The sequence below is a fragment of the Rhinopithecus bieti genome, unplaced genomic scaffold (assembly GCF_001698545.2).
Source record: "Rhinopithecus bieti isolate Rb0 unplaced genomic scaffold, ASM169854v2 scaffold_3062, whole genome shotgun sequence".
NCBI classification, from domain to species: domain Eukaryota; kingdom Metazoa; phylum Chordata; class Mammalia; order Primates; family Cercopithecidae; genus Rhinopithecus; species Rhinopithecus bieti.
Window position 1 is genome coordinate 3,704,783 of NW_016804432.1, and position 7,423 is coordinate 3,712,205.

The window sequence follows — 7,423 nt, forward strand, 5'->3', positions numbered from 1 at the left end:
GATACACCTGCCTTGGACTCCCAAAGTGCTGGGATTACAGGCCACCGTGCCCAGCACAAGTTTATTCTTGATCACACCACATGTCCATTGCTGGTCAGCAGGGGGACTTTGCTCATTGTGGGTACTCAGAGAGCCAGGCTGACAGTGTCCATGTCAACCAGTGCTTCCACCATTGCTGACAAAGACAAAGGGAATATAGTGAATTGTATACTGATAAGGCTTGGAGTTGAAAATAACACATGCCATTTTGCTGACTAATGCAAGTCACATACCATATCTAACTTCAAAAAGGTAGGCAAGTAGTCTATTTGCCCTAAAAGCAGGAGAACCAGAATGTGTGGATAATCCCAATAATGACTATAACTTCTATCTTACCTAAGCAACTGTTATTTTGGGTTTTCAGCCAATTGCATCTGCACTGAATCCTAATTAAGATAGGAATGATCACATCAGTGCTGTGATAACTAAGTCCTGTGAGGAAGGCTGTCACTGGGTGTACACCTTATACGCTGAAGGATTTGCAGGGGTCACTCCCTGTGGCTTTTCTGGGAAAGAAGAAACCACATCTTTCTTAAGATCCTCAGTCACCCTTCAGTCATTGACATCTACTACACTGGAGGCAAATCACTAAGAATTCCTATTCCTAAAGTTCAGGCTACCACCTCTAGCTCCTTCTAAGTGTAGGAAATGTTTCCTATTCTTTTGAAAACACAACTCTAGTCTTTTTCTATTCTGCTTTGTTCCAGCATTCAAATCTTAGTCCTTGAGATCTGTCATCTTTCCCAGAGGCTCTAAATATGTCCTTACCTCTTTCAATTTGGCAAACATCTTCACTTGACCCTATGACGCTTTCCAAATCTATAGACAAAGGAGTCATTCTATACCTATTGTCTTATTGTTTTCCTTTTCTGAAACCCCTGTAATGAGGCTTCTGTTTGTACCGTTCTACTTAAACTGTCTAAAAAACCATTAATGGCTTTTATCAAGAAGCGTTTGTCTAAAACTCTGGAATTTCCTGGAAACATGCTTTCGTATATTTCACGTAGTGGGATGGATAACAGTACCAGATAAAAACAGTCATAGGTTTAGTAAAATATAGTAGAGTCCTTTCTGCATTTGTGTTGTATGGGAATGCTTTCCGATCTGCTACAGGTAAAATCACATGTCTGTCAGCTCCTGCCCCAAAACACAGGAGCAATAAATAAATAAAAAAAAAATATTTATTTCTTTAAATGAGCTATATTTTGCAACACACACATTTGATCTGTAATCCAGAGTGTTTTAGTGGGTGTAGGTGTGACCTAGAAGCAGGCACAGTTCATTAAAAAACAAAAAGCACCAAAACCTTTTACAGGTTATTCTCACAGATAAAAATTCTATAGACTACCAACAGAAGAAGTCTTTATTGTTCCTGGAGAGCTAGACCATACACAGATGGATCATACTTGCTCTTTGCAGTCTCATTCAGAAGCAGGAAAAAGGGACTGTATTGGATTTGAATATGAAGGACAAAAGCAGCTCTGGAGACACCAAATAATAGTCTACATTACAGGTTTAACACATTCATTTAATCTCTGGGAAAAATAATGAAACTGGTGAAAAGTATTTATGGAACTGGAGGAGAGCATATTTTGCTGGTTTTACTTTATGTTTGAAGTTTTGGGTATAGCTATGCCCATAAATACTGAAATGCCTAGCATAAAGAACGCAGCCTGGGGCATACCCCATAAAACTTACAGTACAATTAAATGAGCAATTTCCACTGGAAATAAAACGGACATGTTGAGTGGAATATGAATTAAACTGCATATGACTCAGGCCTGCACTAGGCTTTAGAGAGAGATCTGCTGGTTTCAGTAGCACCTGATGCCATCCATCTATAGGTCAAGGCCAGTAAGTAACAAAAGATAACTGTAGTTAGCATGAAGATTAGGGCATACCAAATTGTGGTTAATGTAGTTTCCCTGTGAAAGAGCCCAGCAAAATTACGACTGATAACAAAGGATTAAACCTGACCTTTCTTTACACTGCAGACATAATGAGCTTCTGCATTGTTTGCTATGCAGCATTTTTGACACTTCTCTCAAACTTCATTTTCACTTTCTGAATGTTCTCTCTTAGACCAAAGTTACCCAGGTGCCATTATAAAAGAGTTTCTAAGGGAGATTTCAACTAGAAAATGAAAAAGCCACTAAAACAAACATTGGTTTGCATTCCAGACCACTTTCTGCTCTTGTTCATTTCTGGGATCTTATTTGGAGATTAAAGGGTAATGATTCACTGATATCCTGAGGGAAAACCAGTTCAGGAGCAGCCTTTGAAAAAACATATGTAGAAATCTTGCTGATAGAGGGAGAAAACAAGTTTCAATTTTATTTGTAGTGTAGGGTAAAGCAAGTCCACCCAAGATAAAGCTTAGCATTCTTTCTTTGAGGAATTAGGGTAAGGGTGAAGAAAAGAAAGCTTGATATTTTTCTGCCTATGAAAGCCAGAAGAAGGCTCAGAGAAGCCAGTTCCTTCTTTTCCTCTTTTCCCGAGTGCCAGACCTCCGCAACTCCCAGAGGAAATGAGGGCATGGGGTGGGTAATAGGGCATGTGATTGGAATGAGTATTCCCAGCCATTTAATATATTCACAAGTCAAACTATAAAGTATTTCTTTAAAAAAATTATAGTATTTCACTGAAGTTTGAAGGTACTTTCTCTTGCCAAAATAATCAGTGTCCTTCATTTTCTAATGATTAAAATGTGCTACATATATAGGGAATTTTCCCAAATGAAAAATAACATTTTCTATGGCAGCACATACAGTGCTTGAATTTTTCACCTTAGATTGTATTCTAGCCAGACCTAAACTCAGTATGTCTTACTTGTATAACGATAATTCATGTCGTCAAACCAAATGCACTGTTTGCTACTCGTTTGCCCAGGAGCCATCTTTTCCTAAAGTGAGCAATATTAGGTGCATTTGTCTGGCTGGCTCCTCCCTACAGCTTCTGCAGCCATGGAAGAGTCTGGAAGGACAGTGTTCGCTTGTACAAAAAGAGGGAAGGACAGGATGAGAAAAGCAAAATCTTGCAGCGTCTGTGGTCAGAAGAAGAAAGCTGAAACTAGTTAGGAAGAAGGAGTGTGTGAGTGAATTAGGAGCTGAAGCAGTAAAGTAGCTTTCCCTGTGACCCTGATGTGTCGGGCATTTCTGTCTTAGACTAAAGGCATAATAAAAAAAGGCACTTTATTTAGGTTAACAGAGCATTATATAACTGGAAAGTTTTACAGTTTTATATATATAGTGAATAGTTTGTAGAGGATAAAAAGACTTCCCTTTGGTTTATTATTTGGGTAAGATAAAAACCCACGAATTCTTTAAGGATGCATTTCTTTCTTTTTCTTTTTTCTGCCTTTTTTTTTTTTTTTTTTTTTTAAGACAAAAGCTTGAAGGCATAAAATGGAGTTATTTTCATCGGGATGTCACCCTCGATGCTGCTGCTTTACTACATGTTCATAGTCAAAATTATTTCATGTTTCCCTTGAATAGCTATGATCAGTTTGAAAACAGCTTTGTTAATTAGCAAGAGATGACGCAATATATCACTGCATCTTTAGGGCTCTGGCGCCAGCTAGTGGTGGGAGAGGGGAGCCGCCCTGTCGCTCTCAAATCGGGGAAGGCGTCGGTCTTCTCGCCTCCCCTTATCCCTCATCCTCCTCATTTTTTTTCCATCAGCATAATGGGGGAATCATTGCAGTGTGGCCAGAGAGGATTAGACGAGATTATAGATGAAAGTAGAGAAAAACGGTGGGCAGGGGCAGGGAGAGGAAAGGCCAGACAAATGCAATCATTTCTCCAAAGGATTTGAGAAGAGATCATTTATTTGAAATATTCCTGCCATGTTGATGGAGCAGCTCAATCTTTTGCCAGTGAATTTTTAGCGTTTTGTTTTTCATTTGTAGATATACTTGAACATATACTTAGGACACGTTATAACTATGGAACTCATCACAAACACAGCACTGAGGACATGTTGTAAGTGTAAATTTGTGTTCATTTTTAAGTAGCAAATATTTCTACTGTGAACAGGCTCTGTTACCTCCTCACTGGTACGGCTCTAGGATGAATAACTCTCAAATGGTTAATAAAGGAGAAACCTCTTAAGATGGTATTTGTGGATGGTGCACTAAGAAAAAAATATAAAATTTCCAGGCAAAAGAGACTTTATTTGGGAAGTATGAAGTAGATGTAGGTTTGGAGCCCTATCTATTCTCAAATAGAAATAGATTGTGATGATTTGCAGGAAAACAGAAAACATACGTATTTATTTTAAGAACAAAGAATCTTTGGCAGGCCATCTTTCTCATTTAATTAAGCCATAACTGATCTTACTAGGGTTATGGAGGGACTTCAAATGCTAATAAATAAAACCTGAAGCTGAGACATTTCTTTCACCAAATAGCTGGAGCTGTTTATAACTCTATTACTTATTGCTAAAATCAATTATTATTGCTAATATTCCCTGTGGAATTTATTACGAAAACAAGCTGAAGGTTATAAAGAAGAACTTTTCTTTTAAATGTCATTCATATATCTATATTCATGTCAGTTATAGAGAATAAGGATAATCTGAACCAAGACTCTTGTAATAATATTTTTGGAAGGCAGATCTAATTTAAGAGGAGGTTTCAGGAAGGAAGAAATTGTCACAGTCTTACCTCAGTCTAATTTATATTACTATGCTATTGGAGAAATAACATTTAAAACCTTGTCTGTGTGAGACGTTAGGTGGTAAAATACCTGGTCATGGTGTTGGTGTGTGAGATTTACATAGACTACTATTTTGAGTACATTTTAAACTTTTGCTAAAAACTGCATATTTGATTAAGAAATTCACCTAACCTTGTTATCAACCAGGTCAAAATGTTGACATTTTCTCCTTGTTTTTAATCATGTTAAACTTTTCATATATAATAAGGCCCTGGTTAAAAATCTTAAAATTCTTCAGTTGACCTTGTCTCCTCTGTGTCTCTTTCATCTGTCTTTTGATATAGAAGCTGAGCTCATACAATTAAGAGTTTCAAATCAGTGCCTGAAAAGGAGTATTATTACTTTTTTTTTTGTTTTAGAAAAAGCAAATTGACTTTAATAAGGCTCTATCAATGACAGTGGATTAATTGAAACACGTGAATGTTGAGTTGAATTGCCATAAAATTTTGAGAATTACAGCAAAATAAAATAATTTATACTCTTTTAAAACAGCTTTGTAATATGTAAGTACCTACTTTAAGTGCTAAGTTTGTGATTAGAGCTATCTTTAAAACTGTTTAATGGTCGCCTTAAAATATTTTGATGCCTACTATAATCCTTATATAATTTTCCATATGCTACCAAGTAAATGCTTTGAAATGTCATTCCATCTTAATTTGAAATTTACTCATTAAGATTTTAAGATTTATCTTTTGAATTTAATTTCTTATTACTTTTTGATATTATAAAATTAGAAAGTAACTCTATATGGCAAATGAACACATTTGAAGGAAGGAAGGGAAACATACCTGAATATATTTATAATTTTTCTCTTTAGCATTTGCTCTGATGACTTTGAAATAGTGATATCAGCAAATAATTAGTTCATTTGATTCAAATCCTCCTTTCATTTGAAACTGTACATAGGATTTTTGCAAAATAAATAACCATAGGATATCATAGGATGTCCCTGAATGTGACAACATAAAGACAAACTTACAAATAAGGACACTCACACATTCATTCTGATATTCACATTTGAAAAGACAAGGCATACTAAAATGTGTATATGCAAATAATTAAATATTTGTTTGGCCTCTAGATTACACGCTTGTGAAATAGCACAATCTTCCCTCGCAGAGTGATGCTGGAATCCTCGACAGACCCTCTCCTCAGGAGACGTTGGCACAGTATGAGGGGGACACATCTGCCGGCAAAGTACTACAGATGGTTCCCCTCATTAGCCTACAGAACTCCAAGCAGCCATCACGGAGGAGGCTTGGGAATCTCACTTGGACAAGATGTTAAGCTAGCCTCCTGTTCAATGTCATTACGATTTCTCCAAAATAATCTCCTTAGTGTGCTCTGTTGGGCTGGGGTTGGTTTACATGTTGCACTTGCAGAGATTGGAGATGGCAGCACCATATTCAGTTTGCCCAAGGGCATTACATGCTTTTTAGATTTGGAAAAGTTTCACTGCAAGTCAGACTTGGAAAACTTCTTAATCTAAATGCAGTGGCAGGGCAGCCTCCATGCTCCCTGGAAACTCATTAGCTTTTGGAATTACAAGCAGTACTCACCTTCATGTTCACGCTTCCTTATTACATTAAATGCATTTGCACTCTCATTTCTCCTCTTCCCCTCATCCCACTGATTTATTGACATAGTGGTATTTTAATTTTGTTTTGTTTACCCTTTGTTTATGAATCAGCCTTAAAATCAGGGCACCAAGCCCTGGCAACCGGAAATGTTAGTTAAGTTTAGCAGTAGAAACAGCAGGGGGAGCCCATACTGTTTTATGGTCTGCAGTTTCTCTGGCTGGATTATTATAATAATAATTATTATAGTCGTTGTTGTACGTTTATAACATAGATGTTTACAATCTGTGTACATGTATAACATACATGTTTAGAACACGGGCAATCACCATGTGCTAGACTGTTGCAGTTTTAAGTCACAGAGGGTCAATTTTTATTCTTTAATTATATGAAATGATCAGGATACCACTAATAATAATTGAGAAGATAAGAACTTGGCAGTAAGAATTACTTTCCCTGTTTTTTGAACTAGAGAGAAATCCTGTTTCACATTTAATTATTTCTCGAAAAATAAAATAAGCGAAAATCCCTGTGTCATCTCTGTAGCTGTTTTCTGGCATTTCCAGCAGCAGCTTTTTGTTTTCTAAAGTAAAGAGACGTTAAAATGTACCATCTGATATGTTTTTAAGATTGTGATAGTGAGGAGAGGTTCTACTGCAATCACTGGGTATTCTAATATGAATCAGACTTAGTTTTCAATTTTAAAGCTAATAAAATGCAGAAGCCCAGGGGCCTTTAATATTGTTTTCTTATGCTTGATGAGGTCCTTGGGTCAGTAGGTTTTCAGTACCGTAAAATAATTCAGAATATCTGAACTACATTTTGCTCCCTAAATAAAACATTGTAACATCTGTGGGCATACATTATATATATTGTAACTCATCCTAGATTATTCTGCTTTATTGGAGGGGGAGGCAACTCTAAAGTGATATTCACATGCCTGAATTGGTAACTGCTGGTAATGTCAGAAAAATCTCCTCACAATGTGATTCCTGATTAGGTTAAGAAGAGTTTTGTAAATCTAAACAATTTCTATTGAATAATTTTTGGATTTCATAAGAAATAGCTTAAAACTACATTGCCAAGGATATT

At 36.5% G+C, this 7,423-nt stretch overlaps 1 long non-coding RNA gene across 1 annotated transcript in view; it reads left to right on the top strand.

The window, feature by feature from the left end:
* The first annotated feature begins 3,730 nt into the window (after window positions 1–3,730).
* LOC108527139 (uncharacterized) overlaps window positions 3,731–7,423 on the top strand; it is a 15,648-nt gene continuing 11,955 nt past the window's right edge. Inside the window, exon 1 of the long non-coding RNA XR_001884711.1 lies at window positions 3,731–4,019. This is a non-coding gene — a long non-coding RNA (uncharacterized LOC108527139). The remainder of the gene's footprint in view (window positions 4,020–7,423) is intronic.